The following is an 11,533-nucleotide window of genomic DNA, read 5'->3' as shown; positions in this document are numbered from 1 at the left end:
AGAGGTTGTGACTGCAAGGAGGGGAATCGATATAAAACATTTTGCTGATCTGTCTTGTGGTTTGTGCCGCTATCATCTGTAAGTTTTGTGAACTGATGGATCGCTTTTGCTCTGAGTCACAACCTTCCCGGTGCCTTTTTGGTCTGTTGGTAAACGCAGCCGTGGGGCTCCCGGTATCCGAAAGACGTTCGGCTGCTCACGGGTGGCTTGACCTTGGTCCTGTCCCAGTCCCCCACCTAAACCCCCCAGTAAGCTCTTTAGGGGCTGGGCAGCACGGCTGTAATTCAGCAAATAACACCCTTGGGGAGCTCCCCAGGAGAATTAGCGAGAGCTCAGACAAGGTCTGGGAGCTGCGAAACGTTATACAAATATCTAAGCGCTCTTAATGAGATCAGCTCTGACATTACAGAGCTGGAAGTACACCAGAAGGTGAAAAAGAAGCCCTGAGACTTGGAAATAAAATAAAATAAAATAAATAAAATAAAAGGTGGGTTGTCCACACTCTCACATTACAAGAGATGCACCAAAAATGTCCCCGGGCAGTGGGGACTCGGGTGCCACCCGTGGCACGAGGAGCATCGCGCTGAGATACGGACGAGGCTCCAGAGACAAAGCACAATCTTGGGTGTAAAAATAAGCATTTGGGAAGGCAAAAGTATTAAAAGCAGAGAAAAAAGCTGCAAGATCTTGTTTCATGACAGACAGCTTAGATATTGAACTCCTCCTGAACCTCGTTTATCTCCTTAATTAGTGCTGTTTGAAGGTTTTGAGCTCCTTGACACAGTTATTTTTTTTTAAAGGTTAATTTAACATTATTGAAAACAAAGTTGACGCAATTGTGAACAGTTGAAGGCTCCAGTCTATGAAATCACCATAGGCCGGTGTGCACTTGACCTTTATTTACCTTTTGGATTCTGATGCACATGTAACTCCTAGAAATACAACTCCTTATAAAATCCAGCCGTGTCTTGCTGTTTAGAATCAGTGAAGATCAAAAAGTTCTTCACAAAAGCATTAATCAATTAGGAGAAACCTTTCTGTCAATATTTTGAGCCCCCAAAATGAAGTTTTAGTTTGCAGTTTTCCATCCATCCATCCATCCATCCATCCATCCATCCATCCATCCATCCCACCCATTCAAACCTACAGAGCTGGAACATCCAAAGGGATTTTCAGCAGAGAGTTTTGGCTGCTGGGGGGAGTTTTATCCACTTTAAATAAATATCACACGCGTGATGCTGGAGTGGTGCTGAATGACGGGTAAAATTCAGATGACCTCTCCATTTCTTTCCCAACCTGCTGTCAAAGAAAGAATATAGGAATATGAAGTAGAAAAAGATGTAGGTCAACCTGGCCTCAGGGACAAACAGTATTTTAATCAGTCCCTGTGCTGATGTGCAGCCTGGTTGGCACAAACACTTTGGGGGTTGGACTGTCCCCCCCAGGCAGGGGGTGACAGTGGAACCCATTTGAATTTGGCCCTTTGGAGCACAAGTGACAAATTTGCCCGACATTTGCTCATTTAAGCTCGATTCGCTTAGTATTCTCATGTCGAATTCCTGATGAATTCAACAAGTTTCTTTTTGTTTAAATGGATGTTCCTTCTAAAGGGAGGTGGTGCCGTGTTTCCTTCAGTCTCCCGTGAATCATCAGTTCCCCTCCCCGTGTCCGCTGTGTGGGGAGCAGCTCGGGCTCCTCCACATGTGTCTGAGTTCCTGCTTTCTCCATTTTTTCGGTGCCATCACCAGCAAGTCATTTCCTGCCTCCCCTCGCCTTCCCGCTGCTATTCTGAGAGCCAAGGAGTGAAATGTTTGAATTGCCTGGAATGTAAAGCTGAGTATTCGCTCGGGTGATGAATTCTTGCCCACCTTCCTCCTCCTTCATCTTGGATCACGTTATTTTCCGCACTTTTCCCCCTCTCTTTTGATACTTCCCCAATGCAGGCTCTGGGTACTCACCTTTATGTTGTCTCCCTATCTGTTTAAGCCACTTATTGTACTTTGCAGCAGTTTGTGAGAATGCAATGATGAATATATATTTTTAAATCCATTTTTTTGCTATTATTTACTCAGGCCCTGGCCCAGCAATGTCTCTTCCCAGAATATATACTGACACCTGTATACATACTGATACCTGTATTTACAAGTTAATTTAGGGGAAGTGTAGCCAGCATACCAGGAATCCATATCTTAAATAGATTGATAAGGGGAAAGGTATTGCATGCGGTGGGGTGGTCTGTAAACCCTGCAGTACCAACCAATGGGGAACAGGGGAGGGAAACTGCGGCCGGGATTTTGGGGGTATAAGCAGGAGCTTTTTGCCCTATTAGATGCGCCTACCTTTAGGTAGAACACCCAGTCTTGACTTCCTCGGTGCAAGCACACAGCTTACGGGTAAATGGGTTTAATGTCGCTTAGCTGAAGAAGCTTTACTTTCCCCAAGAACAGAAAACATCCCAACAAAAGTTGGGCAAACAGGTTTTCTGCAGTTTTCTTGCCATATCGTGTGTGTGTCTGCACACGGGCCAGTTTCCATCACACTCCTGCCATTGTCAGATCCATCCCGTCTGCCATGCACAGCACGGATCGAGAACACCCAATGTGCATTGGAAAACACATTATTTGAAACACCTCCTCTAGACAAGAGTTTGGGTCTGCACGTTTCCCCATTCACCTTTTGACAGTGCAAGAAGAGCGGTGTGCTGGTTGCTTAATAAAATGGAAATGCTCGTTATTTAATGTACCTAGAGACAGTTGGAGATAAAAACGCAGTACACAACATTGCTTTAATTTGTTTGGCCTCCCTCTTCCCCATCAAAACAAACTAAGCAATATGCAGGGCTTCAATCTGACGCATATATGCATAAAGTAATAAGTAGTTTCAGTATTAATGTCTAACCTTTGGGCTCTTCTACAGACTAAGTCAATAAACGTGACGGCCGCTGCGCTCTGTCTGATCCAGCAAATGACACATCGCTGCTCAGAATGTAATGAGTGTTATTATGACCTTGCTTAAATATTTCCTGAAGAAATTTGTTCCACTTTCATATCTCGCAGTAACAAATCCATCTGCAGACAGACACTCTGCTTCTGAATGGATATACTGCATTAACAGCATTATTGTGAGGCATGATTAATAGTCTTGTGACAAAGTTACATGTGGAGGGGGAAGATACGTGCAGCTTTCGTGATTTTGCCGTTGGAATTAGAAAGAAGTTTACAGAAAAAAAAAGGAAAAGGAGAATGCAAAGTCAAAGGGCTTTGCTTTAAAAACACACCAAAACAAGCAATCTGCATGTGAATGAATTAACAGGCAGGCCAGCCTCTGCTCTCAGGGACAAAAGAACAAGAAATTGAAAACAGGAGCTCGCCATTAAAAAGAAATCCATGCTAAACATCTCGTATTCATCCCACCGCCCCATCGATTCAAAAGCAGCACGTTAACTTAGTATCCCCGGCGAACACTTGCAGAATCACCATTTGCATTATAAATATTTCAGATTCCTTAAAATACTTTTTGAAGTAAAATGTCAGAAGGCAGCTTTCTATGAAAACGCTAAATATAATGTGGGTGCTGTAGGATACCAGCCTAACAGTCTGTGCAGAGAAGTCCTCCAGTATTTTCCTGTTAATAGATCCAATTAATTAAAACCAAACCAGGTTAGCCAGCATCCCACCTGCCTCCCCGCGCGGAGCAGACGGGAGAAGCGAACGGCTATTAGGGGAAATAATATCTTGCTTACCCAAGTCAGCGCGAAGGAAGCGGCTGGTGCTCGCTGCCGCTCCGGCGCCCGCCGTCTGCGGGGATTAGAGCGGGAGGAGGAGATGGAGCCGCCGTGATGGCAACGGCACCGTGAGCACGAGCGGCCGGTGGGTGTGCGTGTGCACGTGCGTGTGTGTGTGTGTGTGCACGGCGGGGACGGATCCTGCAGCCGCGAGCACCCGCTCCTCGCAAGGACTGAGTTTAGCATTGAAATTATAGAATGGTTTGGGTTGGGAGGGATGGTAAAGATCATTATAAGAAACAATTATTTTGCAAATATAATAAGCCCAGGTGGGATCTCTTGGCAAAGCATATTTTAATAATGATTTTGCAAGACTGGGTGTCCTACCTAAAGGTAGGCGCATCTAATAGGGCAAAAAGCCCCTGCTTATACCCCCAAAATCCCGGCCGCAGTTTCCCTCCCCTGTTCCCCATTGGTTGGTGCTGCAGGGTTTACAGACTACCCCGATGTATGCAATACCCTTCCCCTTATCAATCTATTTAAGATATGGATTCCTGGTACGCTGGCTACACTTCCCCTAAATTAACTTGTAAATACAGGTATCAGTATGTATACAGGTGTCAGTATATATATTCTGGGAAGAGACTGTGTTTTACATTAAGGATTCATAGTCCGATGTCTCTCGGTCCTTCTCCCTAAATTAACTTATAAATAGAGGTATCAGTATGTATACAGGTATCAGTACATATTCTGGGAAAAGACTGTGTTTTACATGAAGGATTCATAGTCCAATGGCTCTTGGTCCTTCTCCCTTGCTGGGGTCAGGTGCCACATCCTCAGTTCTTCGTTAAATGTTCTTACATCATCTAGTTCCAACCCCCCAGAAATAAATTAAAAGAGCTAATTGCACGCGAGCGCTGCAGTCAAGAAACGCGTTTTCCACCAGATAAGTGGCACAAAGCACAATCTTTGTGCAAAGGATTTCTGGGCTTAGCTTAAGGTAACTGAGACAGACCCGCAGGCTGGCTCATACTGCTGGGACTTGCTCAGGTTTGTTCCCATTACTTGCTACCTGTGCGAGACGACCTGTTTGACAGCAAGTTGTAAATGCGCTGCTGCATCCGAGCGACCGGCCGTGTAAGAATCACTCCTGGCTTTTTGGCAGAAAAGGGAAAGTTTGAAAGAGAAGGAAACTTAAACGTAGTTGGTTTCAGTCAGTTATGTTACAGCAAGTCAATCGGATCCAGCATCCACATCTGTGCGAAATAACCCTCAGGTAGATAATAACATCTAAGGCAAGTATCACTGAAAGAGATTAGGAAACAATAAGCTGCCGTGCTCTTTCATTCAGCGCGTTTTGCCTTGGATAATTTGCCTTAATTAAACAAATGACTTCATGGTGTTAAAAAATGCCCTATTTTAATGTGAGTTTAGGAGGTGTGTGGGGCTGCACAGTGCGGAGCGGGACTGGACCGGGACAGATTTCCCACCAGGATGCTCCAGCACCCCAGATCTTATCTCCACCACTGGAGAGTTGATGCTCTCCACCAATTTTAGATGGCACAAAACCATGGAGAAAAATCATTGCAGCGGGGATTAATCTCCATCACCAGAGTTCTGGACTATTTTAAAGCACACAATGGCTCTATTTTGACTTTCAAAACCTCGGTGTGTGTGCATTCCCAAGAAGCAGAGCACATAGGAATATAGGAAATATTAATCATTCTTTGAATCTTTCCTATAGTGTGGGATTTTTAGAGATGGTAATAACAACTTTACTGACTGCGCTCTCAGTTGATTTACACTGCCATCTAGAATAATGCATGAAAAAGGTACATATCATTGTGAAGTTTAGTTTTATGTCAGGAATAAATCAACTCTGAGGCAATACTAGAAAATCACATTATTTCCCTTAATGTTTTTCTTCAGTAGCTCAGTTCCAAGGCAAAAGCTGTTTGGTATTCTTCATTTCTTTGTTGGCCAGACTCCATTGCTGTGAACTCCACAGCGTCAGGGGGTTTGGTCAGAATTTCTGGGTGTGGATTTCAACGTGAAGATTTTATTTAGTGTGGGTTTCGGTGGGATTTGCATTGATCTGATGCTGAAAATCCTTGTAAAGCTTCGTCTGTTCCTCCCTTTATTGTCTTTTGTGTGGCCTCGTCTGTCCCTCCGCTGGAGCGATGGGGAGCCAGTGAGACACCAAAATCAGCGTAACATCAGGTCATTAGGGTATCCCTACACCACAGGTAAATATATATGTCCTAGATGTATGCAGGTATAAAGAAGGATGAGCAGGTGAACCCCTTTGCTGCAGCACAGATATTTCCACCTGCACCCCAGTCTAAACCCCCCCAGAAACTATTAATTCCAGTTTTAAAACCTAAAAGCAATTAAATGCTTTTAGTCTTGGTCATATTCAGTGCTCGGCTCACTTCTTATTATTTTGTAATTTTGCAGTTTTCCTATTAACTTCCTCTGGAGCTCTTTTTTAAAAAGCTCTCAGCAATCTAGCTAAAAATTCAATAGCTACAATTAAAAGTGTGAGATAACAGAGAGGCAAAGGATGGCCTGGGCCGGGGGCATGTTAAGGTAGCCCTTTATTGAAACAGGTTCACTATGATGGTAATTAAATAAAAGTGCCAATAAGGAGAACAAACTGGCATCTATGCAGGAGCATCCATCCCGTGATGCTGGTGTCTGACCACTGGGTCTTATTTGCTTGGTGCTTTTGGCCCCCGTGTGGTTGGACGCCGAGTCCATCCAGGCCGGGTTGGTTGTGTGGTGACCAAGGAGAAATTAAATGAAGAATGGCAAGATTTGCGGCAATGTGATTGCTTTGGGTGAAGTTGAAGGTTGAGATTAAAAGAAAAACACTAGCGAGAGGGAAAAGTTCCCTTGTGGGGATGGCGGCTCTCGACCTTGCTGGATAGAAATCTGGGACAACAGGCAATCCAGTTCAGGGTCTTTTGCTGAGCTCTCAATGGGCTGGAGTTAAAATAGCAGTTATTAACCAAAGACATTCAGAGCGAGCAACAATCTAGTTTTTAACGGCATGAATCAGAAGTGAGGAGGCGTGATGGAAACCAGCAGCACAACGTGCAGATCGCAGCAGCCCCTTTGCAGGGGTGTTGGGAACGTGCTGTCAGCCCGTCGCCGCGGGTCCTGCTGAGAACAGACCTGCACCGCTCCGGGGAGGCTTTGCAAAGACGCGAGAAAAGCAAATGATATTAACTGAATATTATTGGGGAGAGGTTGGTAGGGAAGACGCACGCACGGGGTTTTTTTCAAGCAAAGAAGCTTTGAGATGTGACACCCTGAATGCAAACGGAAACTTGGAAAGCAAAGGCAAAGATCCAGGGTTGGTCATCTCGGGGTTTTGTGATGGGCTGTACATCCCTGGGCCTGTTGGCACCACAAGTGACACACTCAGGGCTGTGACAGCTTTTCCCCCGAAATCCCAGGCTGGTGCCAGCAGAGAGCACTGCAGCACAGGCAGTGACGGCAACAGGCTCTGGAGCAAAACTACAATAAAAGGGCTTTTGTGAGCAATGCAGCTGGGATTTCTGAGCGCTCGGGCCGGGGAAGGTGTTGTTCTAGATGAGCTCCTTGAAATAATGTGCAATTCGATGCTGTGTTCCTCTGCAGTTTGCTTGTCTTTGTAGACACAGATACTATAAAGCAAGCAGGTTCCTTAATTTATATAGGGATCGGGAATGAGTTGATGTGGAACTAGATGCCGCTTTTTTTTGGTCTCTGTTGGAAAAAGCTGCTCTTTTCTACGGGCTGTATTTTTCTAAAGTGGTTAAACTGGTAACCGAGTTATCTGAAGAACTTAGCTGCAGGTTTTGTGCCTTCTTCTTAACCTGGTAGTTATAGCCCTGGGAATTAAGTGCTGACTAAGTGGACCAGGCTATGGATGAAAGGGACCGTGATCCATGGGGGACGTCGAGCAAACACACGACACGAGGGGTAATTTTTGCAGGAGCAGGAGTGTTTGTTTTGCTTTTGGAGTGATGACAAGTGAGCAAACAAGATCTGAATTTCACATCTGCTCCAAAGGCTCCTCTTACTCTCCGTAAGTAGCCAAAACATATCAGGAGTTGGTAAGACAACGTGTCGGATGGATTTATGCGTTTTTTTCATCAGTTTGCTGAAAAGTGGAAGCTACATGACAAAACATTTCATAAGCAGTCACAGAGTCCATCTCTCGGCGTGTGGGAGTACTGATAAAAGCCGGGATTGACTCCAATTGTAAGCTGCACTTTAGTACCCTTGATTGGAGCTCTGTGATCAGTCTCGTGTTTCTCGCAAGACCATCAGCACTTGAAAGCGTTCACTTCATTCACCTACACACAAGATGACCAGAGACACGGTTTAGTATAAATTCCCAAGGTGCTTTTACTCATAAGCGGTTGTTACACCAGTTTGGTGATGTTTGGAGAAGTTTTGATCTGGATCCTGCTGGATGTAATTACTTGGAATATCTGTTTTCTGACCATTTGGAAATAGCTGTGGGGTGGCTGCTGGCTGCTCACACATCTGCTGTGACACAGCGAATATATGCAACCCTATGGAAATAATCTTTTCTCTGTTCTGTTTAAAGAGATAGCAGTTATCCTTATGGGTAAACAGACTACCTGCCAGGTACTCTGTTGTCTTTAGACACACTGTGCAGTTCGTTATAGCAGCACTAAATCAAACCCACTTCTTGTCGCAAGGAACCTTTCCACCTCCTTCCTATAAAATCTGACAGTCTACACAGCAGATAATGGTTTGTGCTCAGGCGACCTGCCCGTCCGTCTCAGCCACACAATCTAAGTGGGTAATGGAGATGGTGACATTTTATATATATATATATATGTATTAAATCTTTCCTAGAAGCAAAAGTTTTCTAAGCACATCAGAGAATAAGTCTCAAATAGCTGAGTAAAGAAAGGGATAAATTGCTCAAATATGTGCTGAACGTCCCTGGGATTTTTGCCCGTGGGGAAGGGAAAGCGCCGAAGGGAACAGAATCAATGTGGTCAAGGAGCCGCTGGCTGTCGGCAGCCAGATGAGCACACGGCTTTTTTTTAGCTAAATCCCCCCTTTTTGCAGTGGTTTTGGGCAGGGACTTAGGTATCGATGTGCTGAAAGTGATTATTTATCATTAAGGTGTAGAAGTGAAGTCAAGCTACCCAAGTGCTGTAGCTTCTAACATCTGCGCTTTATATCGATGGGGTTTGTATCAGAGCCACCTCCCTGCTCATAAAGCTGCACATCAGCTTTGAGATGCCAGACAAGAGACCACCTGCCTTCCTCCTGATTTATTACAGGAGTCATCTGGTGCTATTTGATTCCTCCTGGTATGAAACCATTCATTATTTATATTGCGAGGAACTAGAAATAGCTGTCAGGTGTCCATTTTCGGGTTGGGATCGGCGGAGAGGAACGCAGGGGATTCTGAGCATCCCAACCAAGGTGCGAGATGGGAAAGAGACGCTGCCCTGAGGCCACTTTTGAAAGAGGAAAATGAGGAGTAAAAGTGTTATTTCTATGTGAGAAGATGCTTGGGATGCCCGTGCGCGCACCCGAATTCTCACAAACAGCTCTAGACAGCAGGGAAAGGACTTTGTGCTTCTTTTTGTTGTCTTTTTATTATTCTGTTTGAACCAGTCCCTGTGCTTTGAGATCCCCGGATCTTGGTCCATCAGTTCTCCCGAGTTTAAACAGCTGGGTTTTATTTTTTGTGCTTGTTCAATAGATTTCTTCGCTGTGATCTTTGTTGTTTTACATCTTAAAAGTTTCATTTCCAGCTTCTGGTTCATAATAATCCCGCAGCTTGGGTCGTAACAAAAGCTGTGAGCATCTCTCACATGGATAAGGTGGAAATCACTTTAAAAAGGAGTTTAAGCACACGATGGTGATAACACAGCGGAGTTACCGATGCACAGGGTGAAGCGGGATTTACTAGGAAAGCTTCATGTTTACAGTGTCGAATTTTGTATGGTGAGCACACGGGCCATTTAATCAGCGCTGCCTTCTCTGGAAAACCAGATTTGGACCCAAAAAAGGCGAAAGGACAGACATGATGGAGCTGGAAGGAGGCGTGGGATCCAGAGCCAGGAAAATCAGCCCCCTTGGGAAAAGGTGGTTCTTCTGGAAGAGGAAGACTTGGAATTATCCTCATGTGCTTCACTGAATTAGAATGTTAATACTTTCTGCAGATAATTAATAGAGAAGCAGATGAACAGTGAAGAGCAGTCTACCAGATCCATACTAACAAAGCATTTTCTCCTTATTATTTTCTATTGCCTTCCTGCTCTAGTTAAATATATATATATATATATATATATCCAATCAGATATGATATATTAGTGCAGATCGCTGCCAGCATAAGGAGCCAAGCAGTGAGTATCCTGGAGGACGCAGATGCCAGCTCCTCGGGGGACAAGAGGGACACTTGCCAAAAGGAAGAGAGTTTGCAGAACTTACTAATGAATTTGCAAGATATCCTGCAATTCTATGTCCGGGCATCTCACTCGTATGAAAACTACTTAGTTATCTATCGTGTTTTTACTTTGTGCTGTTGTTCAGCACAAAACACTTCATATTTGATTTGTTAAACCCAAATGAATAATGTTACCAGCACTGGGGTGCACGAATCACAGGCGGGATAAGGGGTGCACAGTTTTTATCGGCGTTTCAGTCCTTAGCGCTGCTGTTGGATTGACACAGTTTGCTTTATTGCCTTTTTAATGTATTTTGGCTGGGCCTTTAGCAGACAGGGGTGATTCCATGCAGGTGTTCTCTGGGTACCTTTTATCCCGAGCACAGTGCAGGGCGCCGCTGCAAATGCACTTTTCCCAGGGGCCGCATGTTTTGCTGCAGCAACACCATATTCCATGCTGTTGGTTTGCAAACCGTTTACTCCTTTAGCAAAGGTTTTGCCCCAGAATGGCTTTTGCTGCCGGGAGAGAGCAGAATGTGAGATGGTTTCGCAGGATGCTGAGCAATAAGGTTTGAACCCGCTGGTGTACGGGGAGCAGGAACGGTCCAGCCGTGGGACCACACACGTGAAACCATGTTTATTAACAACAGTTCATTTCAACGTTATTAATCCTTGAGACTCCACATGTGTTGCCTCCCTCCCCATAGCGCAGAAGCCCACGCTCGCTTCTCTCCCGCGGGAAAAATACATTTTAAACAACTTCTTGTGCAAAAGAAGGAAGAGCAAATCAGACCATTTTCCTGAGGCCACAGAAATTCTCAGATATCCATTTCAAGGTGTTTATTACAGCCTTTCATCCCATCCCCTGAGTGTCGAGACTAAATTCCTTGCCTGGCAACAGATGGGATGCCAATTTATTTTTAGCAGTTTGTTTGCTTTGATTGAACCCTTAAACAGTATCCTGCTTTTAAGTCCTTGAATTACCTTGGGGGGTAACAAGCTCTGCGCATGGAAACCCAGGAGAGAATCTACCTGTGCCGAGGAGCTATCCCGGCTGCCTAAAACCAATGCTTTACTCTTTATTTAGAGGACCTGCAGTACAACTATGAACTGGCACGCTGAGCAGCGAATTATTCCTTTTATTTTAACAGAAAGGAAAACAGGAGATATTAACGCCACCTCAGTAAGGGCTGGATGAGCGTGTAAGGTCTTCTTCAGCCTTAGCTCTCCACAAATCTGACAAAACACGTATAAATAGGGCAAATGGCCTCAAGACGGGCACGTCGCCCCTGTTTGCATGAACCTGCGCAAGCAGTTTTTTCTGGGAAAGCAACAGTTAGATACAAACCATCTCTTTTGTCTGCACCAGGATGGCTGTA

This window comes from Streptopelia decaocto (genome assembly GCF_964273445.1).
Source record: "Streptopelia decaocto genome assembly, chromosome: 19".
NCBI lineage: Eukaryota > Metazoa > Chordata > Aves > Columbiformes > Columbidae > Streptopelia > Streptopelia decaocto.
Note: the sequence above shows the minus strand (reverse complement) of the source record.